Here is a 25,781-nt window from a genome sequence, read left to right on the forward strand (position 1 = left end):
GGGGAAAAACAAAGGCCTATCAAAGGAATTCTCTCTCCTAAGAAAGAAGTTGAAAGTGAAAGTTGCTCAGCCATGTCCAACTCTTTGTGACCTCATGGACTGTAGCCCTCCAGGCTCCTCTGTCCATGGGATTTTCCAGGCAAGAATCTGTGGGTTGCCATATGCTCCTCCAGGGAATCTTCCTGGCCCAGGGATCAAGCTCACGTCTCCTGCATCTCCTACATTAGCAAGCGGATTCTTTACCACTGAGCCACCTGGAAAGCAGGAAGAAATATACCAACAGGAAAAAAAAAATCCCCCTTTCCCAGGAGCACAGTGTCAAGCACAGTTCAGACTCAGAGAGTTCTGGGCTGTCTAAGTTGGAAATGACCCAATCAGGGCAGATCTCAGTATTGCCCAGAAAGTCAAGGCAAAGAAGTTTATACTTCCTGCCAGACACAGAGGAAGAAGCCTGCCCTAGGAACTGCTAGTAGCCATCATGGGCCCATCTAGGAAACCAGTCAAAGGATAGAGCAGAAAATGGAAAGAAACTGTGTCCTTGATGACATCACTGAGTTCCCAGATTCATCCTCACTTGAACTTACATCTGAACTTTTCTGCTAACTGTACCAGCAGATTTCCTCCATAATTTAAGCAGGTTTAACTTTTTTCTTTCTTTCTTTCTTTTTTGGTCACTTGTAACTCAAAGACTTATAATCATGACAATGACCTTAAATGTCAAAGCCCCATCTTCCCCTTTCCTGAGCTGGAAATTTTCTCAGCACAGTTGGAACCACTGTCTTCTTAAGAACAAGCAGCATGGGGCTTCCTGGTTCTTCTAAGCCCCCGCCAGGACAACGATGCTGTGGTTTCTAGCCCTGTGTCAGGGACAAGCCCTGCTCCCGCTGTGTGACGAGTGCCTCACTTCATCGAGGCTTTGATCTTAGGAAGCCACAGCCTCTGCTGCTCTGCAAGATCCACAGCCGAGGCTGTCACCAGCCACAGAGACATACATCCCTTTGTAAGCACTGCCCCAGCGCTGAGCATGGGGGCGACGATGCTATTGAGCAGAGGCGGCGATGACTGAACTCAGCTCTTTGCTCCAACAGAAATCAAAGCCCTGGCTCCTCACCTCTCTTCCGTGGGAGCCCAACATAACACCACCAGGGACAAAAAGCCCCATTATCAGCTTTACAAATTGTCCTCCATCTGTTTCCCCTTTCTGCTGTTTGGGCTGAATGCAAGCATACTACCAGGCATACGCTGGACCAAGAATCACCCTCCTTGCTCTCTGAAGTGTCGATGGATGTGGGAACTCTGAACAACTCCCCCAGAGGATTTTAAAGATTCCACTTGGGTTTCCATGGTAATTTTACAGAGCTGGCATTCAATGAGTGTTTGTTAAATTGAATTTATTGAAGAGTAAAGTGAATCGGATGCTCCCATACCTAGACTGCCTCACCACAGAAAAGTCCCTGGTCCAGCAAAGAGACGAGCCGGGAGTTGGAGGCAGGGAAGTTCAACCAGATGGGGTCGAGGCTGTTTGCTCTTTGGAGTGGAGACTCAGCTCTGGCCTCCTTCCTCATCTGTTCCAGGAAGATGGCATTCTGTAAAATACCAGGATGGCTCAGGTAAGAACTGAAACTCAGTTCTAAAAAGGCAACCTTCGCTTCCAGCCTGTTCTGCCATGACCAGAACAGTTGGTAGAGTGAGACAATTTGCTCCCCAACACAAGCAAAGCCCTTTCAGTGGAAATACTCTGAGGGTCCTCTATGGATCTAACTTCCCTTACAACTGGATGATCCTCAAGCTTTAGCTTTATTGAAAAATGTTTTATACCCAGATTAGAATTTAACAGGCAAAATTGCTGAATGAGAGCAAAAAGTGAAAAGTCACCAGCCCCAAGAGGGAATCAATAACATACAAGTCGATAAGCACATAAGAAGACAAGCCATGAAGGCTCTTGGGAGGATATGGGAAAGTGGTTAAAATTTTGTAATCCAGGTAGAGTATATTAATATATTATACTCAGGTTAATGTTCCTCTAGTCAGAGACCCAAACAAATATAAATGTCACCTCTGCCAAGCAGGCCAAGCCTGTGGCAGCTGGGCTGCATTGCAAATAAGCCATATCCTTGGCAGAAATGTGAAATTAAACATCGATTCCAAGGTGGCCTGCCCTTTGACCCCTCAGGCTCATCAGACTCATCCACGAAAACCTTGCCCAGAGCCAACGCTGCTTGTGGCTTCATCTACAAACCAACTCCCATTCCATTTGCAAAAAGTGCCAGCCGTCAGCTTTGTTAAAACTACCACCTGTCATTTTGTCAATAGGTACAGCCCATTTCTGAGGTCAGATCGATTCCAGAACAAAGTTTTGAGTGGCAACATTAGCCCTGGAGGGGTTCCAGGAGCTTTGGCATTTGCATCCCCCTCATGTTAGTGACAAAAAGTTCCCCATGATGGATATACCTGCAATTAATATTGAAGGGACAGTTAATGATTTCAAGGCACTGCTATACAGGCCTCATATTTCAAATTTAAAACTCTCCTTTCAAAGTAGGATTAGTTTTCAAAGCCAAGAAATGAATGCTAACATATTACGCAAAACATTTTTTTAACACCTAAAAAAATACAGCAAAGAAAATTAATATTAAGGATTCCATTTGGTTGAGACAACCCCATTATCCTTGAAACACTCACAGTAAGGCTCTATACTGGAGGCCTGTCTTGTCACTCCTTGTTTCAAAGGATTTGAGACCCTCGAATCATGGATTCCAAACTGCACAGTATATATAACATTCTGAAGAGCATATCTGTTAGTAAGCAGGCCTTTTGCATGTGTGTGAATCCCATTCTTTCTCTCTTTTTAGTCCACTGGAGATTATAAATGTAAGTTCATGAACCTACAAGGCTCTGTCCTTTCAGACTGGCATATGCAGACAGCTATTAATATATTTCTTCTAAAGGAAAATTAGAAACTTACAAAGCAAAAAAAAAAAAAAGCATTTAATATCTGAATCATAAAATCAATTTGGCTTCTGAATCTGGGGAAATTACTTTCCAAATATAGTGACATTTTTTCCCCAGGCAGAAAAAAATCATTTCTGGCCCCAAAAGTCAGACAAACTGCTAGTGGTAACCAGATGAAACACTAATTCCAAGCTAAATGAGCAAGAACCAGCATAAAGGAAAAATGGTATTGCAAAATGACATTTATGATAGGCAAAGATTTACATTCCTTTTTCATCAAGAAAAAAAAAAGGAACAAAATGGGAAAAATGAAAATAACAATGGCAGACCATTGCCAACTGCTGAACTGCCTTAGCCAGCTAAGAGAATAAGAAGCAGATAAAAAAAATCCCTCAGCCTCAAGCTTCATGACAGGCATGGAAGAATACTCCGTTAACTTCTTTTGACCACTAGGGGCACTGTGAAGATAGATAAGCTTCTCTTTGACCATAAGGCATATAGCTGGGAGTCCATGGCTATGCCTAGTTATACCTTACCTGATGCTTATATTGCCTAATGTAGACTTCCCTCACAGGTCTCCTTTGGGACTAGGGTCCCCTGACATCTGCAGCAATGGGAGCAGAGAAAGCAGGCCAAGAACTTGGAGGCACAGAGTAAGACCAATACATTTGGCAAAATAAATTTGCCACCCACCTCAGTCTATAAACACATAAAGTTTCCCTTCCCAAATTTCTCTAGCTAGCTTTATCAGACCGGTGGAAGCTAAAGGATTACCCCTAGAAAACCCAAACCCAACAATTCTACCAGAGCTGTGGCACCTGGTAATTTAGAGACCATTTATTGCAATGCTGATCAGTCCTGATTGCAAATCCCGCAACACAAAGCAACCACTGTTAATAACAATCGCTCATTTGTGCAGAGACCTCTGGGTCTCCCCGAGTTATGCTTACAGTAAATTGCCTCCACCAACCACCCCAGCCAGATGTATGAGTCCAACAGGAGACTCTCAAGCTCTATTATCACCCATTAAAAAACAGGTTAAGAGAGAGTGTAAACCAAGATAGATTATGTAATTAGGCTCTAATAAGATCTAAGTGATTAGAGAATGAATCTGGGTTCCTTTTCTTTTTGTTTTGATTAGCACCTAAAGAGCTGCTGGGAAATTTCTGTGTGTCCTTGACTGTCTCCTCCCCTTTCTTCCTGACCTCAGACTTTCCATGGGGTCTGGAGAAGCCAGGATGAGGCTGCTAGCAGACTGAAGCCAAAGAATGGCTTTAGACAAATTGGTGGGTAACAAGTAGGGAGTCCCAAGGGCAGTTAAATGGCTAAGGTACAAAGTTCTGAGCCTCCAAACTCTGCCTTCTGTCCCATCTTTGCAGAGTCTCCAGGAGGAGTTTATGCATAGAAGACAAGAGGGGATAATAGCTGATTGAGCCAACCCCTCCCCATGAGCCACTCGGTTTGTTGAACAGACCAGTGAGATGGAAAGGGCCTTTGCTCTGGGCTGAAGGCAATAGGGTCAGGCCAAAGAGTTTCTCCTCAAATATAGACAGACCAAAGATCATGACCCAGCTGGGCCTTTTGAAGTGGGGGCGGCAACCCTTGGCCCTGCCTACTGCATCATGTTGGGAACAGGTAGAAGGAAGCAGGGAGAAAGCTGGGACTATGGGTGAGAGGTCTTCAAAGTCAGAGCTGGAGATGCAAGCTCAGAGGCCGTGGTCCAGAGCAGATACATGAAACTGTGGGAACAGACTCCCAGGCATCATAAGGATAGCACAGTAGATGCCAGGGCTGGGCCTCAGGGCAACAGGAGATGGTGGTCAGAGGTGGAGGAACCTCCTCAGGGCATGATGCTTATGAGTATAAGTGGGTCAGGGGAACTGATCTTCATCAGTCAGCACTGCCTGACAGAAGCCACAGGCTGGACTCCAAGCCTCTCAAGGCATGCGATGATGCTTGAACTTCAGAGGAACTGGAGGTGGGGGCAAATGAGAAGCCAGAAGGCATGGAGTCAGGTGCAAGTGCTCTTTCCTAGAGGGACTCACAAGGTGTGGATGTCTGAGTGACCAAGCCCTGCTCGGAGACCAACCTGAGGGTTCCTAGCCAGTGCCACCACCAGCCTATTCTTTTCTATGAGTGACAAAATGTGCCCCTGGGGGTGAACACAGCCTCTGGGGCACACAGGTGGTATCCTGGTGCAGACTTGATTCCAGCCCCCATGTGCTCCCTCAGCTGAGCACTTTCAGCAGTGCACAACCTGCTCAAGCGTCCAGCTATTACGTGCAATTCCAGACACAGGCGGAAAGTAAGGCCCACCTGTATGATACTGATCCCTAATGCTCACATCGTGCCCTCTCCAAAGCCCCCTACCCCATCTCCTGTGGAGGGATAAAGCAGGAGTCACTAGCCTATTTAGCTGATGGGGGGACAGCACTGGGAACCATCCTTATAGAGTGCATCTGACAGCCCAGCTCTCCCCTCCCACGATCCCTGCCACCCTTCCGAGCTCAGTCACAAGGCAGAAGTATCAAAAATAAAATCATCACATCATCACTAAGTCACCCTGAACCTTAGAAATGAGTTGAGTAGGGTTTAGGATAGAAATACTTAAGCCTGTATTATAACAACTCAAGAGACATGGTGAAAATTTCATAACAACATAATCCACCTCCTTCTTAAGTTAAGTGTGTTCTGCAGAGGGGAACAGGTCACAAAATCCTCTTCTCTCTGGGGGCTCCCAGTCCAGATCTGCAGAGATTCCCTCCACCATGGGGTGAGCTGACAGAAGATTATTGGGAGGAGTGGGAGGAGAGGTAGGGGTGGGAGCAGAGATAGAACCCTGTTTTGCGCCAAGAAGCAAGCTGAAGCTTGGGGTACTTTTCACAAAGCAGTGCCAGCAGGGGTCAGTATGGGAAGACAACAGGACCCAGAGGGACCCCAAGAAGTCCTCCTTTTTGATAGGTGTCTGACCTACTTATCACCTAAAAAATCCAGGGCATGAGATTGCTCCCCCAATTAATTATTCATAAAAGCCTAAAGCAGCAGGAATTAAAGCAAAATGTTGATGGATGATGCTTTCTTGGAGAATCACTATACAATTTCTGGGCCCATGGTTGCTGCTCCAGTCTCTGAGGATGTCTGCGGTTTCCTGAAGTGGAAGGAGACTTCCTAACTCGGGCTTTCCCTCCTCCCATCACAGCCTGAACCTCTAATGTGCCGCCGGGGGTGAACACAGCCCCTGGGGCACACAGGTGGTATCCCAGTGCAGATTCGATTCCAGCCCCCATGTGCTCCCTCTGCTGAGCACCAAATGCAGGTGAGGGCAGCCGTACTTCTCTGGAGCCAGGTCATGACCCATGAGCGGGGAGAAGTGCGAGGCAGAAAGAGTCTGGAAAAGAAGCAAAGACTCCACGTCCAGGAGGATCTGAGGAGCCTGGCCGCCTCCCTGTCCCAGGCTCCTGGAATGCCAATTGGCTTTTGTGATCCTTCTGCTAAGTCAGCCCCAAGGACTTGGGCCCAGTGTGCCTCAATAATGGTCGTCTCGCTGTCAGTCCTTGTCTCTGAGACCCCACCCTCCACAGCCACAGGGCCGAGGCAGGAGGCACATCCTTCCCTGCTTGCACACACGGCCGTGGACCTACGTAGCCCAGCCAAGCTCAAAAGGCCACAGTGCTGAGAATCCATCCACTGTCCTTTCTCTACCCACAGGGCAGCCCCTCCACCAGGTCCCCGCTGACCATGCCTCACTTTCACTGCAACCATTTAGATATCTTCACCCTCCCAATTCCCCATTCACCAAAGCTCTCCCATCCTTTACCACCTATGAACACCCCACCTTTGTAGGAGGTTTCCATAGACTTCTCCCACCCTTCAGGAATCCGCCTCCCTTGGAGACTTCACCTGCCACTTGCATCTGTCCCAGAGGTGCTCACCCCAAAGAACTCTCTCTCAGACTCCAAGACGGCCCCAGGATGCAGACCTCAGGCCCCAGCTTTTCTCTATGACTTCTTCAGGCCCTTCAGGCTAAGGACAAGACACTTTGGAAGAATCCCCTGTCCCAGGAGGCAGCACACATTCATCAGAGTCAATACACAGTGTATTCCAAAACCATTTGTCATTCTAGAGGCCTAGTTATCAACTTCACATCTTGTAAATATATTCCTCTGGGAGTTAGAACTGCTGCTTCTTGTTATCTAAGGAAATTGTGAAATACTAGTAGTGTTCAGTGGAACAGTTGTCAAATCTGGCTTTGGAGTGCCCCATATCGTAGAAATTAAATGTTTTCTTCATCTCACCATATTGAACAGCTGAGGTTGCCGCGGCCAGTCATTAGAGAGACAGATGCTCCCACGTTCTGTGGGGCGGCTGTCGGGACAGCCACCAGCTCCAGTGGCAGACGGAAGGGGAGGAAGCAAGGATAATCATTGACAAACTGGAATTATTGACTGTCTGAGAGGTGCTGAGCAAAATAAATTGCACCTAGAATAAATAGTCCTGATACCAAATGCCTTTGGGTGATGCCACGGCCATTTCTTCTTTCTCTGCCCAAAACTATCTGAGAGAGGGCCACAGACCAACTGTTTCTGCAGAAAGCTATTTGGAGTCACAGGTGGCTTTTGGAATCTTTATCTCACAAAGTCTGATAGATGAGTTGCTAATGGAGTCAAACAAAGAGATCCACTGGTGGGTCAGCCATGTCGGACTTGCTCCACATCTCAGCCAACAACAGAGGCTGGGGCTCTGGCTGGCAAGGGGTGCCCAATACTGGCAGTCATCTTGAGCATCTCATCCTCCCAGGCACACCCCTGAGACCACCCCTCTGAGATGTTAAGCCAAGGAGAAGTCCACAGTGGCCCCAGAGAAGACAACAAAGAAGGCAGACTGACAAAGAAGCCCCAGGGTTTGTGTTTGCCTAACTGCTAAAAATGTTCCATCAGAGCAAGATCTTTGGATATTGTCCTCATTGGTGTGGAATATTAGAAAAAGTAGGAGTATCTCCAGTTTCAAAGGGCAAAGTCATCACCTTATGGTGAACCACTGGTCAGACTCCTGGGACCACAGGAGACCAGGAAAGGAGAGAACCCCCCAGCCAGTTTCCCCAGTAACCTCCCCCCGACATTTCCTTCTCACCTCACAGACTTTCTTTCCCAGCATTAGTGGGAAATATCTGAGATGCAGAATTGGGAAAGTCCTCTTCCTGTGCATGTGTAATTGTGACTGTCACGGTGTAGGGATGGTGGGGGACAGAGGGGTTTGAGGGGCAGTACTGCCAGCACAGATCCCCCAAATTTCACCGTAGCCTGCTACCAGCCACTTGGCTTCTAACTAGGTCAAGTGTCTAGTTATTTTCTCACGCTTGAAGCCCTATACTTCTTTTCTTTGTGTGAACGCAGGTTTTCAAGAAAGAGGAGGGGGAAAAAGGACCTTGTTCTAATTCTCGTACTATTATAATTCTATTATTATTATTATGAAAATGACCCCTTTAAAGGAAAACTGCACCACAATGAACCAGCAGTCTTTATAAAATCAGAAAAAGTAAATCTGTTATCATAAGACAAAGAAAACGCCTTCTTTGCAGTCATTCCAGGACTGGAAGACTTCAGTGCACTCTTCATGACGCAGGCAGAAAATGGTGCCTGTGTTTTGAGTCCCACAAACTATACAGGCAGTCGGACCCTCTGCCCCCTGCTCAGAGCCCCAAGAATAGGGCCAGAGGCCTGGAGGTCCCACACAGAACCTTCTAACGGGGGAAATAGGCCCTGCCAAGGGCCCGAAGGACCGAGGATGGACAGGAGGCACCCACAGACATGGCCATTTCTAGCAGTGACTTAGCAGTCCCCAGCACTGGGGCATTTTCTCCAAACTTCCCTGAAATAAAGGAAATTGGGATCAAAGAGTCCCTTCTCAGACAACTCACACTGCCTAGCTCCCCTTTCAAACTGGCCGCCCAGTGAGTTGGGGGAGATCTGAAGACACTTGTACAGGCAGCTTGAGGGAAGCCGAGGGGTGACCACCCCCCCAGAAGTTGACACGGGGGCTGGAAACCCGGACTGTAGCCAGCTGTGCTCCCCAGTAACTATTGGACTCTGGGCTTAATCTCTCCTCGGGGCCTTTGCTTCCACATTTGTAGTGTATGTGTAATGATGGGCAAGGTCTGGACCACACTTTCTATGACCATAACAAGCCAACCTCTCCCCCACCCCAAATCGCACTGGGCAGTGAGTGGTATCTGTTGAGCAGCACACAGGTACAGTGAAATACTGTATCACTCAATGGTTTTACCTGTGGTCTTTGGAGTCAAACAAACCTGGGTTCTAGCTCCAATCTTATGCCTTAATTTCTCCAGGCTTAAGTTTGCACCTCTGTAAAATGGGGTAAGAAAGGAGAATTTGATAAGATAAGATAATGTCTGTAAAGACAGCACAGAATGAGTGCTCTGTTGGGAGCAGTCACAGAACTGAGGGAAATCCCACCACTTGCTTTCACTGACCTTGGGGATACCCCAGTCCCACCAGGTACTGCCAACCGAGGCAATCATTCGTACACAGCACACAAAGTAATCAGGAACAGAAGAATTATATTCATAATTCAATCAACCAGTCCTGGACAGAGAGCAAACCAGAACCATCTTACTGTCTACTCATAATTTTGTAATAAATTGGTAAAGAAATAAATACAAACTATCAATCTTTTATCTGAGTCATAATGAATTTTATTATAAGGAATCATCTCCTCAAAACAGAATGGAGAATGGTTAAAATGTCACACAGTGCAATTTGTTAGAATTAATACACACACACACACACACACACACACATATATATATATCAAATTGTCTTGGTAAAATTTAGGTCTGCAAATATTTGTCCAGGAAAATTGGATTTGATAGAAGCAATGGTCACAAAAAGAAATTCATAATGTCAGAAGTTATAATGGATACAATTTGATAAATGTATTAAATTCCTCTGGTAAAATTTACACAAAACAAAATTAAATCCTTTGAAAATAATTTTAGTAAAATTAAAATAAAAGTATTAGAAACAAGTTTACTAGACAGGCTAGAAAACTGAGCAAGGGGTTGAACTGGCTTAATGGAACTGCCTTCAGAGAATTCATTACATTTGCATTCACAGCACACACCTTCAAAACAGCGGTGGGATTGGCCAGGTCCCCACCCTGGGGCAATAATGCCCAGTGTCCACTAGAGGGCATTATCCAGAACCCAGTGGAACCCATACACATGTAGACAGTCCGGCTGATTCTGCTCTCCATAGCCTACAGTTTAAGACAGCCATGCCCCAGCACCATCTGCTTTTCCAACCACCCCTCTGACTTTCTCACCCTCCAGTCAAACCAGATGTCTTCTCCAGCATGGGTCCCTTCACTTACATCAGTCCCTCTTTGTGGCAGGTACTCCCATGCCCCAGTCTACCTTTCCTTCAGGACCCAGCTCCGGCTCCTCCTCATTGCCTCATGCCACCGCATGCCACATGCCTCCTCATGCCTCCTCATGCCACTGCAACCCATACCTTGCCCTTCCTCATACTTCTGGTGCTGAAGTCACCATGACCTCTGTGTGGCCAAATCCAACAGAAACTCTCAACATTGCCTTCTCTGCCTACCACTCTCTACTGATAACCATTTCTTCCCAAGTTTCCATGGCTTCCTGGGCAATGCAGCTCCTTTGGGCCACAGAAAGTTCCTTGAAGGGATGTAGCTACGATTCATTATCCACCTGTACCCAGGCCAGCTGGGGGAATGAGGGCCTCAGTCCTGACAGAGGGAGCTGGGCAGTGTCCCACCACATCCCTCAAACTCAGAAGGTTTAAAACCAAACTCATTTGGTCCTGACCATTCTACTTCCAAATAGTTCCTGACTGTCACTGTGATGAGGTTCTCATCACTTCCTAGACTAATGTGCCAGCTTCCTTCTTGGTCCACTTGACTTATTCCAGTTCAATCTTCACACAGCCATGAGTTAACCAGCTTTCAAAAGACAGATGTGATTACATCATCCCAACTAGGAAGGAAGAAGAATGAAGTAAGAAGAAGCCATAATGTCTTGGACTTTACAATTCCTTAGCATATGTGGTTGGGAGATGGTCAAGTAGAACACAGTGCCTCTTGAGACATAAGCCCAAATGGTCCTCCTTGCTTTACTCACACTCCCCCATAGATAAGACTGATTGCATTCAACATTACCTCCAGGTATATATATAATTGGTAAAGCATTGTAATAGAAATACTGGTAGAATTCATAAGCTAATAAGGTATTAAGCTCATACCACCAATGAGAAGGGAAAATATGGCCACTCATCATGAACAGAGCAGAGCTGATTGACCAATGGTCCTTGAGAGACTACAATATTCCACATCTGTAGCAGGAGGAGGCAAGATGCAGACAGGAGCAGGACATCCTGGGTGGTGTGACTTGTGAGAGCATGCCAAGCCCCTCACCCTTCATATATCACCAAATGTGCTGTGCTTAGTCACTCAGTCATGTCCAGCTCCTTGTGACCCCATGGACTGTAACCCACCAGGCACCTCTGTCCATGGGGATTCTGCAAGCAAGAATACTGAGGTGAGTTTCAATGCCCTCCTCCAAGGGATCTTCCCAACCCAGGGATCGAACCCAGTGTCTCCCGTGTTACAGGTGGATTATTGACCATCTGAGCCACCAGAGAAGCCCATATCCCCAGATAAGATATCAAATTGTCTCTATTGCTCCACCTTCAGGAATTTTTTTTGGTAATATTCAAGGCTTGGAGTCTGTTAAAATTTCCTGAAATACAAAAATTTGCCACAAACTCAGTGGTTTAAGCTACACAAATTTATTCTCTTAACAGTTGTGGAGATCAAAAAGAAGAATGCACCCTACAGAGCTGAAATCAAGGTATCAGCAGAACTGGTTGCTTCAGGAGGCTCCAGGGGAGCCTGCCAGCTTCTAGAGCCTGCCTGCAGTCCTCGGCTAGCGTCCCCCTCCTCTGCCTTCAAAGACACTGGCATGGTTACTTCTCTCTCTCACTCTGCTCTGGAGTAATATAACCTCTTTTTTCTACTCCTCCTGCTTCCCTCTTGTAGGAGTCCTTGTGATTATAGTAAACCCACCCAGCTTATCCAGGATATTATCTCCCCATCTTAAGATCCCTAATCATATCTGCAAATTCCCCTTTACCATGTGAAGTGGCATATTCACAAGTTCCAGGGATTAGGGCAAGGCCACTTTGGGAGGCCATATTCAGCCTACCACATTCTCTGATAAAGACATTGGCTAAGCCTGAGGCCAAACCCCCAGCTCTAAACTCTGTGATACTTTTCTCTGAGCTACATACAGCCCGTGAGAATTTGGCTACTCATTTCCACCCCCTCCACTAGGGGCAGAGTATGCAGCCCTGCCCCATGGGTGTTGGGCTTGGTAATGTGACTTACTTTACCCAATGGAAGGTTAGCAGAAGTGAGGTACACAGAGGCCTTAAATATGCAGAAGTGATTCAAGTGGGATCATGGGCTCTGGTAACCCACTAGGAAAAGAGCCCAGCCAGCTGGTTGATGCCCCTGGAGCCTGGGTCCCAGGAAGAACATGCCTGGACTAGACCTGAATCCAACCCATACCCAAGTGCCCCCGGCCCCTGCCCTGCCCTGTGCTGCCTACGTGCTTAACCACATTCAACTGGAAGATTCCTGAGCCTGAGTGCACCTGTCATTGCCAAGCACTCAGTTTGGGGAGAGGTTGTTATAAAGTATTCTCATGACAATAATTGACCAATACACAGCCCCACTCTCCCCCTACCTTCCCTTGGCCATAGGTCCACATAGAGAATGTGTCATCATATATACTGGAATCTGTAAATGCAATGAATAAGCTTCTAAGGGTTTGGGATGTCTGCCACCAATAAAAATGTGAATACAAGAAAGAGCCCATTACCTACAGCCTGGGCCAGATGGCTACCAGACCTTGGTTATCAAAAGTCAGACTCACTGGTGCACCAAGTCCACGAGTCATCTGCCAAGTGAGTGAAAACATCCCACCATGTCCCACAGTAGGACCCCTCTTCCATGCTTAACTGTGATTGCAGGTCTTTACTCCTGAAGATGGAGGCTGTCACCGGCTTAGCAGCCCCGCTCTGCCCCAGTTGACTGTAAATATAATTCTTATTCCCTCTAAATATTCTAACGACCAAGAGCTGGTCCTGGGACAACAGCAGCGCCACTGAACTTGTCTCTCCACCTGGTAAACCCTGGATACCCTTGTTATGTACCCCACCGGCACTTTAGAGCCAGAGATGGCCCTGAACTCAAAACAACAGAAAATGAGTACCCCCTTGCATCAGAACCTCAGGCCCTTTCCTCCCCCTGTTCAAATATCTAGACTGCATCCGCTATTTGAGCACACCTCAAATCCCTGTCTAAACTGTGTGCTCTCGTTTTTCTGCCTAATGGGCTTCTATTTGCTTCTTCTCCACATCACTGCCCAAAGCAGCCTTCCCCACTGCTCACAGCACTTGTGCTTTACACGTTGACTGTGCCGCCAACACCTTCAGAGCGGAGACTCCCTTCCGCGATGCTGTGGGCCCCAGGAGGAGCAGCTCACCCATAGGGCACAAGCAGAAAGCAACCTTATTCTTTCTCACAATTGTTTCCTTCAATCATCTCTGTGTTGGGTCCCCCTTCCCTGACCTGGGGGAAACCTCTGGCAAATTGTACAGCTATTTGGTCCCTTTAATTCACTCCCTTCACAAATATTGTTGAACACCTGCCAGGACCCATGCTGCATCCATTTATCAATGAACAGAACAGGCAGCAAAACACAACACAACAAAAACAGCCTCACTGCCCTCAGAGAGTTTATGTTCTGGGGGGTAGACCCACAAATGTCACAGTAAAACATTAAGCATGATAGGAAGGAGCAGGCAGCTGAGAAAAATGGAAGAGAAAAGGGGTGAGCTGCACAGACATCCAGGGTCAGGGTGTTTGGGGCAGAAGGAGAAGCAGATGCAAGGTTCTAGGTGCAGCAGGAAGTCCCTTGTGGCAGGAGTTGGGGGAAGGGATGGCAGTGGGGGATGTGGCACAGAAGGGTTGGAAGGGGGTGGCTCAGGGAGAACCCCGTAGACTATTAGAGGACTGTGACCTTTAATCCCAGTTGAGACCAAGGCCCTGGAGGAGTCAGAGCAGAGGAGGGACCTGATTCAACCCAGCTGCTGGGTTAAAAAGATGTCACAGGGTAATAAGTGTGGGTCTCTTTTTGGTGAGTTTATAAAAAACACACACAAAAAAAAAACCCCAGTGTAATAACCAAACTCTCAATTCAGCCAAGGTCTCCCTTCTCCTAGCTCCAGCTATCATGTAAGAGGGGTTGCCAGGGCCTTCTCTGTACCCTGTCTCCTTTTCACTTCCCCCGAACTCTGAGCATCTGGCCCTCCAAGATGGAGGTCAAGGCAAGGGAGTGTACATTAGAGGCCAAAAACATAGGGTTATAATATGTCAGTCGCCCTCTCTGAATGAATCAAGTCCTAAATGCTGCATCTTTTTCTGGGGGCCTCCCCCTTCCCCCTGTCCCACTGTCTGCCTCAGCAAGCAGTTTCTGGAAGTCTACCTGTGTGCTGAGCACTCAGCTCACGCCTCCCAGACAGTGCTCTTAGGTGGGGTCGTTCTCAGGTTTCCACTCTTGTCTGATCTCTTCTCCTGATGGGGGCCCCACCTGGCTCTTCAAATCCACAGGAATCCTGGGCAAATGCCCCAGTGAACTCCAGAATCTCCAGACCCCACCCCACACAACCCCCTCTTTGACAAGACCTGCAGAGATGGTCTAACCTGGCACTGTCTGCAAGAAGTATAATGTGAGCCTCTTGTGTGATTTTAAATTTTCCAATAGCCACATTAAAAAAAAGTAAAAAGAAACAGATGATGTTAAATTTAATAGTGTACTTTATTTAAACCAGTATGGCTAAAGTATCATTTCAATGTGTAGTCAATATAAAAATGTATTAATGGGATATTTACACTCATTTTTTTCATACCAAGTCTCAGGAGTACAATGTGTATTTTATACTTAGAGAGCCTCTCAGTTTGGACTCCCCACATCCATGTTCAGTAACTCTATGACCAGTGGCTACCTTGCTGGGCAGTGCAGGCCTAATCCCTCTCTTTAGAGTGGGGTATTTGTGTTCTCCACCTCTGCGCCCTTCACCAGACTCAGAGAAAATAGGAAAAGGTGCAGTTACTGAGCTGATTCAGCATCATCAGTTTGCTGAGCCCAGGGGTCCCACCCTTGGTGAGGGCTCAGAACCTGGGGGAGGAGGGTTGCGGTGCCTCAGCCTTTGCCGAGCTCGGCGTGTGAGGCAGCGCAGACCTCAGACAGACACCCGAAGCTCTAGTCGATTCAGAGGAGCAGCATTTGCATGATTTTCACATAAATTTGAATGCTGAAGTCAAGAGGTGGTAACTCCACATGTGTACAGTGTAAAATAAAGCTAACTAATTTGTACAGCATACAAGGGATTTTCAAATCCAAAGGCTTGACACATCTGAAAGGCAGTCAAACCTCACCGCTACGGATTGAGGGCAGCCCAGGGCTCCGTCAGAGCTGGTAAAACAATTCATTAGGGTATTGTATGCACATCCTTTCCACACACGGTTTGGTTTCTCTGAGTCAAGGAAGTCAGGCAAGGTAATGCTTCTGTTATTTCCTCTTTTGATTATTAGTGAAAACAGTAGCAGCTAATATTTTTGACGTGCTCACCGAGTATTACCCAGGTTCGATCCCTGGGTTGGGAAGATACCCTGGAGAAGGAAATGACGACCCACTCCAGTATTCTTGCCTGGAGAATTCCACGGACAGAGGAGCCTGGCAGGCTACAGGCCATGGGGTTGCAAAGAATTGGACATGACTGAGTGACTAACACACATACCATGTATCAAGTACTGCACTGAACCCTGCACTTAGATCGTCTGATTTCATCCTGATAACCCACCCACTGGGGCAAGTACTATTATTACTCCCATTTTTACAGACAGGGAGTTGAAATTCAAAGAATTTAACCCAAGTAGGCTGAGAATCAATGTATCACTGAGTTCATCAACTTTTAGTTACTTTAAGGTAGTCTTATCATCAACAATCAAGTAAAAATATGTATTAATATATACCACATATTACTAGACTTATTGTTGGATTTATTTTATTTAACCCAATACAGCTACAATGTTATCATTTCAATGGGTAATTGATCAGTTTGGACTAGCCATGTCCAGTTCTCCATAGCCACATACGGCTGGGGGCTAACATATGGGACAGCACAGATCTAACCCTTTGCTTTAGAACGCGAAGTACTTGTCAGATAAGATTTTGTTCTCCACCTTTGGGGCCTTAGCTAACCTCCTCTTCCATGAGATTGCAGTTAAGTATCAGTCAAGGCTGCAGTCATCTGAAGACATGGCTGGAGCTGGAAGATTCACTTTTAAGGTGACTCATTCACGTCTGGCAAGTTGGTGCCGCCTGTTGGTAAGAGACCTGAGTTCCTCACCACGCAGCTTTACTACATCTATACAAACTGCTTGAGTATCCTCACAACACAGCCACTGACTTCCCCTGGAGCAAACCATCTCAGAGAGTGAAAACTGCAATGGCTTTTCATGTCAAGCCTTGGAAGACAGACTATCACTTCTGCCACATTCCAACCTTTAGAGGTGGATCACTATGTCCAGCCCATATTCAAGTGGCTGAGATTTAGGCTCCATCTTTTGAAAACAGAGTGACAAAGGATGTGCAGGTATATTTTAAGATCATCACACACTCCAAGAGGAAAATGAGCAAAAGTTATAAACAGGAAATTTGGAAAAGACTAATATACATATGAAAAAGTTCAGATTTGCTAATAACCAAAGAAATGCAAATTAACCAAGCAGATGCCATCAGACTATCAAGGATTTAAAAGAATGATGATATGGAAAATGGGTCCATACATAAATGTGAGTATAAATTGGTACAACCTTTTCAGAGAAAGGTGGTGATTCACACACCAACAGCCCTAAATGCCACAACTCTCGACCAAGCCATTCCACTCTAGGAATTTATCCTACAAAAAAATCAGAAATGTGCTCAAAGATTAACCCTACAAAGCTCTTTATGATAACAGTGTTTAAAACAGAGATAACTTATTGATGCTATTGAAGTCCAACATTAGGGTCCAATAACATGAGGTATATACAAATATGCATGTGTGCCCAGTTGCTCAGTCATGTCTGACTCTTTGTGACCCTGTGGCCTATAGCTGCCAGGTTCCTCTGTCCATGGAATTATCCCAGTAAGAATACTGGAGTGGGTTGTCACTTCTTTCTCCAGGGGACCCAGGGATAGAAACTGTGACTCCTGCGGTTCCTATAGCTTCTGCATTGGTGGGTAGATTCTTTACCACTGAGACACTTGGGAAGCCCATATACCAATATAGTACAATGCAATTAGTCAAGGTTTCAAACAATATATAAAACTTATATACAATGGAATCCTATCGGTATGATTCTTTTTTTATTTCCATTTATTTTTATTAGTTGGAGGCTTATTACTTTACAATATTGTAGTGGTTTTTGTCATACATTGATATGAATCAGTCATGGATTTACAAGTATTCCCCATCCCAATCCCCCCTCCCACCTCCCTCTCCACCCGATTCCTCTGGGTCTTCCCAGTGCACCAGGCCTGAGCACTTTTCTCAAGCATCCAAGCCTGGGTTGGTGATCTGTTTCTTAAACTGGGCACCAAGACACCACCAGGCACTGTAGCAAACTCATAGGAAGTCACAGAATATTTTTAATTTTTGAGGGAAACACAGTGATACTCAACACTGTTGGATGTCCCAGGAACCACTAGCCTGAACTAGTTCACAGTTGCAACTCTAGATTGTTCTACATTCTTCTTTAGATGGTGTGTGATTCTTTAGAGTGTGTGATTTTTGTGTTCTCTGTTGTGTCTCTCTGTTTAATAAGCATGGCAGAAAAAGTAACATTAAATGCCAAGATGTGTTTTGGTCTTGGCTGCTATGGAAGAAATAGACAGACTGAGTACTTTCTCTCCGACTCCCCCCTCCATCCCTAACCTAGCCTCCCTGGGCCTCTCAGAAAGACAAAGGGAGAGGGGCTAGGGGAGAGAGGCTGTTCCTGGAGACTGTGGGGGGCCAGCAGAGGCAGGCAGAGAGGCTTGCCATGGATACCTCCTGAGAAGTTGCCAAACCCCCAGAGAGGTTGGAACAAGGACATCAATGGTCAGCCTTGGCCACCGGCCCCTTCAAGTGGTGAGTGGTAGCCAGAGTCACTGGACATCAAGGGTCCATGAGGTCATCCTGCAGTTCCTATCCTCCCTGATCCACGAGAATTATGTGGGTCCCAGAAAGGGGTAGAGTCTACTTTCTAGAATCGCTGACTGGCCACTGAATTTCATCACCTCCTCTGTCTGGTGAATTGCAACTCTCCACAGTCTCCATACCATCACACAGGGTTGTGGGACCCTGGGGCTGCAGCTCCATTTCTGGGGATGCATCCTGTGCAGGACTTGTCACCCACCCTCAGGTGCCCAGACAGGGCATCTCCACTTAAGAGAGATGGACAGAAGTCTCTGCCTCTTGCTCTTCCCACGCATTCTGCCTTTTTCCTAAAATCCCATCCTACACCGCAGGCTTGAGCTTGTAGAAAATAAAAGCCAACAAGTCAAGCAGGCAACTTCTGCCTACAGCCTGGCCACGCAATTCCACCAAGGCAATGAAACCCCAACCCTGCTACCTGCTTGAATGGGAAGCAGGAGGGTGAGGGGTAGACAGGAAAAATTAATATCTCAAAACAATGATTCAGCCCACAGGCAATATTTGTTCAGCCATGATGGCTTCATGTGCTAGCGAACCTGAGCCACAGTGAGTGGCACTGACCTCCAGATTCAAGTCATGCCATAGAACAGTGAACAGAGCGGCCAGCTCCAGGTGGAGGAGTATGGGGAAATGACCTTCAGGCTCAGCATGGCGGAAGCTCTTGACTCACCAGCTGCAGCCCGTTAGAGCTGAGCCATAATTGATCACCGCAGCAAATCAATGCAATTGAGGTCCTTTCCAAAGTTCTGTACAAACCGACTTCATAATGAAATATGAGCTTGTGAAGTTTCTCATTTTGTACTATTCTGACACTTCTTGCAATGTGATTAAAATATAATAAGATCAAATAGAAAATACTATTTGCTCAATCACCACCAAACCTAACACAGTCAATAGTCCAATTCCATCCAGGAAGAAAAGTCATTTCCAAGACTCTATAAAGAAACCTACATTTAAATTTCATGTTCTCTGCTGTTACTTTGAAAAATTACATGTTTTAAATATAGGACAAATACAGGGCAGGCCAATTCTTGTTATAATAAATTTTTTCTAACATTCTTGGTAAATAAAATCTGTAAGCCCTAGCCAATGAATGGCTGCTTCAAGGTTCATTCAACAACACATAATTCCAGGCCAAATAATAATTTGCTCAATTTCTTTGAAGTCTAATTCAAGCCCCATTTCCCCTGAGAAAGCCCAGATACCAACCATTGTTTCCTTCTTTCAGACTTCTGAGAACGTACATATCTGCAAAGTGCACCCTGACTGGCAGATATAAGTGCCTTCTCTTCCTGGTTTGACAGGACAGCCCCTCAAGGTCAAGTGATGCTCTTCCCCACCTTTAACATCATCTAGCACATGTGGATTCTGGGTCCCAGCCCAGTGTTACATGGGCTGCAGGTCCTTGAGCGCTATTTCCTGAATGAAAGAGCCAGTAATGACGGCATTTAACCCGTGGCAGGCTTTATAGCCATCCATCTCCTGTACTGCTAGTCCACATCACACCAATCGTTTCTAGTGAAGACATTATGTTATCCTCTGAGACCTCGACACACATGATCATTTTACACATTGTCAGCTGCCTCTATTAATTTTCTTGCTGTCAGAGACAGTTAAGGGAGATTTTGTGCAAACGTCTGAGGATTTGTAAAATGGAACCTTGTTTGTTTGGCTTCCCCTGACATATGGGCTTAGGAACTGTTCAATTTTAAGTACCAGAGTGAGCTCTAAGACTTACAGATAATTGACTCTGGGAGGTAAGAACACAACTTAGAAGAGATCTTTTCATAATTCACTAATAATTTCCTATGCACAAACCATTTAAACAAAAAAACCTCGATTTTCAGGTTGTATTCTTCTAGATCTGGACCATCTTCAGCCATCAACAAACCAACCACAACATAGACAATTCTCTAGACTAAAGTGTCCCAACCATGAAGAAAGCCTCTCCATGATTGTAAAGGGATCTTAGATGACCTGGTCAAAGAGGTACCAGCTCAGATCAGCTTCCAGCACTGTAGTCTTCAACACGAAGTCTGGGTGTCTAAAGAGAACATTAGCCCCAAATGTTCATTTCTACCTGCTCTGTGATCTAGCCTCAGGACATAAAAAATAAAACCAACTCATTAACTTCTAGGTTTGAGAGGACCTGAGAAACCAATAGTCAGTTGGAAAGCACTCAACACAAGAATCAGAAAAGCCAAGTGGATCACTTTGCTGTGATTCACAACTGAAATAATCACAACATTGTAAATCAAATATACTTCAATTAAAAAAAACAAAACGAAACAGAAAAGCCAACTCAACTTGATCTGAATGATAAAGAAGATTTATGGACTCACATCTCCAGAAAGTCTGGCTCCATTTCTTTGTGACTCTCTTACTTAGCTCCCCTCCATGTGCTAATTTTGTCTTCAGATCTGTTTCCCTCATGGTCACAAAAGGGCTGCCATTAGCAACCAGGACTCTGTGCTTGACTTTTCACACCCAAAGGGGAAAAGGGTGACATTTCTTAAACCTGAACTTTGTTCTAATTGGACAACCTCTCCATCTATCTTTCCAGCAAGGAGGGAGTGGGATTTCTCTGACTGATTTGGACCAATTAGGGCCACTCAAACCATGAGGCTGCTGGAACGGGAAGAGTATGGGTTGATACTGACAAGACAACCACAATGTCCATTGCTTCTGCTTCTGAACAGGGTGGCACTAAACCTCCAACCCAACAGGGTCTCACCCTGTTCCTGTCAGTTTTGCCCACTCCCTTGCAAATGGCCTTTGGGTCCAAGAGCACTATTATATGCAGTGTTCTTCAGTCTACGCCAAACCACAGGAGTGCTGGAAATGCTGAGAATCACTCACCTCCCATCCAGGATTCTAATCAGGAAAACTGCAGCTACTTTGAACACAAATCTTTCTATGAACTGGAACACACCCCCACCCCCCTAACTCTAGGAGGGGCCACTGGCCATGTTTGCCTTCAAGAAAAGCCAGCACCTGCTCTGCCATTGGGAGTGGGATGAGCCTGTCCTGCCCAGCTCAGTATCTTGGAATTAAGTAGCTCTAATAACTGACTCTTATCCTCTGAAAAGGGCCAAACCATCAGCTTAGGACACAGATGGTGCCCCAGCTCCTCCTTCCTCAATTTTCCTAACCAATGGCTCTCCTCACATTCACTCAAGTAGCCGATGAGTCTACCACAACAGTGCCACATCCTCTCCGAGGCCCCTCCATGCACTCCCAGGCTCCAGGCAACTTTGACCCCATGCATTCTGCAGGAGCCCTTGCTCAGCAGGAGAATCTGCTTGACTAGCTAGACTACAGAACATGAGCACACTGACCCAGGCCCCAGGCAGGAGGATTCATTCAGCTGGGGCCCTGATTCCCCAAGTGCTTCTGTATTTTGTAGTTGGTAAAAACTCAGCCACAAATCCTAACCACCTCCCCCAACAAGCCCTGGGAAGAATAAAAACAAACACTGCAAACCCTTCTACAGAAAGGGAGAGAGGGAGGGAGGGAGAGACTTGAAATGGAGAGGGGAAGCCGGTTATCCAAGGCTGACCAAGAGCCAGAGTCAGGCCCAGAGCCCAGGCCCTCTGACCCTTGGTCCAGGGCGTCTGTCCCTTCAGGGGACCTCCTCCTTCAGTGCCCACAGCAGCCCCTGGCAGTACTTCTGAAACCGGATGTGGCGGCAGCCTGGCCCATGTTCTGCTCACCAGAGCCAGAGCCAGCCTGAGACAGCTGCTTCCTGCCACAGTCACCTCAGAAGCACTTGGCTCTACATCCCTGCCCACCAGCATCCAGGGCTGGCCAGAGCTCGGACTCTCCCCAGGCACAGAGCTAACAGCCCAGCGAGAGCACCTCGGACCATCCAATTTGCCTTTCCGAATCTGGCAGTCTTTGCTTTGGTTATTGCTTTGAGATTTCTTTTGCAGCGATTTGGGCCTGTGATTCACAAGTTGAGTCTTCAGTGTGTTTAGCCTTTTCCTTCCCCTTCTGTGCCCAGCCTCCAGCCCAGCCTTCCTAGAAAAGCAAGTAGTCTCTTTCCTTTAGGAGGCTGCAGGGCAGAGTGCACTGGGGTCTGAGCAGACTGGGTTCAAGTCCTGGTGTACCGTGTTTTTCCTTCACTTAATTAATCATTCAACCCATACACATAACAATGAGTGGGGCTTCCTAGGCGGCGCTAGTGGTAAAGAATCTGCCTGTGATGCAGGAGATGTAAGAGACACAGGTTCAATCCCTGGGTCAGGAAGATCCCCTGGAGAAGGGCACAGCAACCCACTCTAGTATTCTTGTCTGGAGAATCCTATAGACAGAGGAGCCTGGCGGGCTATGGTCCATAGGGTCACAAAGAGTCAGACACGACTGAAGCGACTTAGCACACACTCATACAATGAGCACCAGCTATGTACCAAGCCCGAATCCAGGAGCTGGGACCCAATTGAGAACAAACCAAAGACTCCAACCTCACGAGGCATCTCAACTCCTGAGACCAAGCCACATGTGGGGATTTGGGGGTCCCAAATCATTTGAAAATCCAAAGAAAGCCCCAGATCTGCCCAAAAGCATGCATAGAACCACAGGCACATAAAATTGCATGCCTTTTCAGAGGGCTAAAAGCCCACAGATGAACCCCTTGGGGTCTGAGAACACCAGGTGAGGAGCCTCTGAGCAAAGAGACCGCTAATACAAGGCCCTCTTTGGTGGGTAGTGCTCCCTCAGGAGTCTGTTCCAATACCACCATGATCCACTGAATTCCCTCAGTGGATCATAATCACATTCGACCTGAATCCTCAGATCTTGACCTTCCTGCATCCCAAGAACTGTTTCTTACAGGTGAGTTTCTTAAGATAAAAGAGTAGGGGAAATCTGCATTCTAGAATGTGAACTTCCTTCCCTCTGGGATTTGGGATAGAACATCTACATCAGACTTGCTAATGCTCTTCTCCTTATTTGCAGAGGGTAAGGGTTTTGTCTAGGCGAGTATGAATGTGCCAAACTTTATGCACTCTTTGTGCTCCCGAAAAGTCATACCTGAATCAAAATTTGCAAAGAAGACCACTTCAAATGCACTATGTTATAAAAGCTGGCAATGAACTCTGTAAACCTTGGGAATGTAAAAAGGATCTCTCCTCATCACTAGAGTGGATTTCTGTAGAATGGGCAACTGAAAGAACACCAGTGGGAAAGAGAGACAGTTTAAGGCATAAGGTTTCTATTTATCATGTATTTATGCCTCCGAGAAGGGCTTTTCATAGAAATGTTATTTTCTTATGCATGCATGCTTAGTCGCTCAGTCGTGTCCGACTCTTTAACAATAACCTTGTAGCCTGCCAGGCTCTTCTGTTCTTGAGATTTTTCAGGCAAGAATCTTGAGTGGGTTGCCATTTCCTGCTTCAGGGGATCTTCCCGACCCAGGAATTGAACCCACATCTCCTGCATTGGCAGGCGGATTCTTTACTACTGAGCCACTGATATTCTATTGCAAAGAACCAGTGCACGACTAGCTCCTTTAAGGTGAAGACAGCAAGGATGCCAAGGCATCTAATGCATAACAGAGGCAACCACCATGGTGAACAGGGCAGGGCATGGCTCTGACAGTCGGGAAACTCTGAGTCCAACACAGCACTGGTTTGCAGTCAGTAAGGGGACAGCTCACCGGGCAGTGACTGGCTGTGACCTCAGGCTGATGCCGGGGCCGGGCCACTGCAGAGCCCTGCGGACCATTAATGCAAGAGACTGTACAAGTGAGAAACAGAAAGGCCATTAGTGATTCTTGGGAAGGCCCCTGACAGTCAGGAAGGGGTCCCCATTGGATAAAGCCAGAGGCAGAGTACCGTGGTGAAGGGAGGCAAGACAAACGAGAGAAGGGCAGGTAGAAATGCGGTGGGAAAGAGGCAAAGGCTGGGGGCCAGTTAGGAGGTTAATATGGAGTCAATCTCCAAAGTAAAAGCAGAGATGATATTATGCCATTATCCAGAAAATTCAATCAGGAAGGGCCAGCTGACCTCCAACTGAATCACAATTACAATCAAGTCGAGAGAGCCATGTTGTTAGAGAGCAGCCGAGCAGAGAAGGAGCGGGGGTGCAGGAGAGGAACTCCCCGGTACTCAGTCCAGGGCTGTGGTTGACACTATGGTCAGCTCAGTGCAACTTCTCAGAAATGTTCCATAATATGCATGCCAAGTGTGTACCCAGCCTGGGAGGGGACCTGTCAAGAGGAGCAGTTTTGCCAAAGAGGTGCCAGGCACAGAGGAAGCACTCAATAAATGCTGCTTGGATGAATCATTGAACAAATGCAGTGGCAGATCATAGCCTCTTACTGTGCTGCTGGAGGATGGTTTTTAAATTTTTAAGGGTTGTGAAAGAGAAGGGGGGGTGGAGGGAGAGGAGGGGGAGGGGAAGAGAAAGAGGGAGAAGAGGGAGAGGAGGGGCAGAAACTATATGTGCCCCAGAAAGCCTACACTTTGGGCTTACCATGTGGTGCTAGTGGTAAAGAATCCACCTGCCAGTGCAGGAGACATAAGAGATGCAGATTCGATCCCTGGGTTGGGTCGCAACCCACTCCAGTATTCTTGCCTGGAAAATCCCATGGACAGAGGAACCTGGCAGACTGCAGTCCATGGGGTCGCAAAGAGCTAGACATGACTGGAGTGACTTAGCATGCACACACACACACACATTTACTATCCGACCTTTTACAGAATCAGTTTGCCAACCGTGAATTACTGGGTTAGCTGTAAGCATTCTGAATTGAAGACTCACTCTGGTATTTTTATCCCCATAGGCATTATGCCTGTTACATGGTTCACTATTTGAACATACTGGTTGCCTGATAAACTTTAAGAACCTTCCTGGGCCTCTAGTTTGGAGGACAGTTGAGAGGAGGAGACTCAACTTGCCTCCAAAGAAAGAATGCAGGGTACTGGGCGACTAAGCCTCAGGATGAGAGTCTTGGCAATGTACGTGTAGGAGAGAGTCACATAACTGGGGGCAGGGCACGCTAAAGGGGGTTTCACTCAATAAGAACTTGCTGAAGGTCCAAGTGCCAACCTGTGGGTTAGGTGCCACAGGGGACAGAAACATTTAGAAAGGCTTATTCTTACCAAAAAACAGACATCAAATCCGAAGAACAGCGATATAATGTAGAGAGGGATGCCAGCAAAAGTGTGCTGGGAGGACTGTGTGGGGCGGGGCGGGGCGGGGAGGGCGGGGCAGGGTCCCAGGGAAGGCTTCCTGGAAGGGGCCACCTTTCAGGTTCACCTAAAGATGGCAGAAGTCCCAAAGGCAGAGATGGGGACACATCCTAGAGGGAGAACCTGGCTTGAGCAAAGGTATAAAGACAGATGGAACCAGGAGAAGGTCAGAGAAAGGCAGAGCCTCTGGTGATGGGGAAGAACTGGAAAAGGGCAGTTGGTGACTTTATTGGGTTCCCCTGGAAGCAGACTCTGAAATAAAGACTTGAGTGTAAGCAGTGTATCT

The sequence above is a fragment of the Muntiacus reevesi genome, chromosome 1 (assembly GCF_963930625.1).
Source record: "Muntiacus reevesi chromosome 1, mMunRee1.1, whole genome shotgun sequence".
Classification (NCBI taxonomy): Eukaryota; Metazoa; Chordata; class Mammalia; order Artiodactyla; family Cervidae; genus Muntiacus; species Muntiacus reevesi.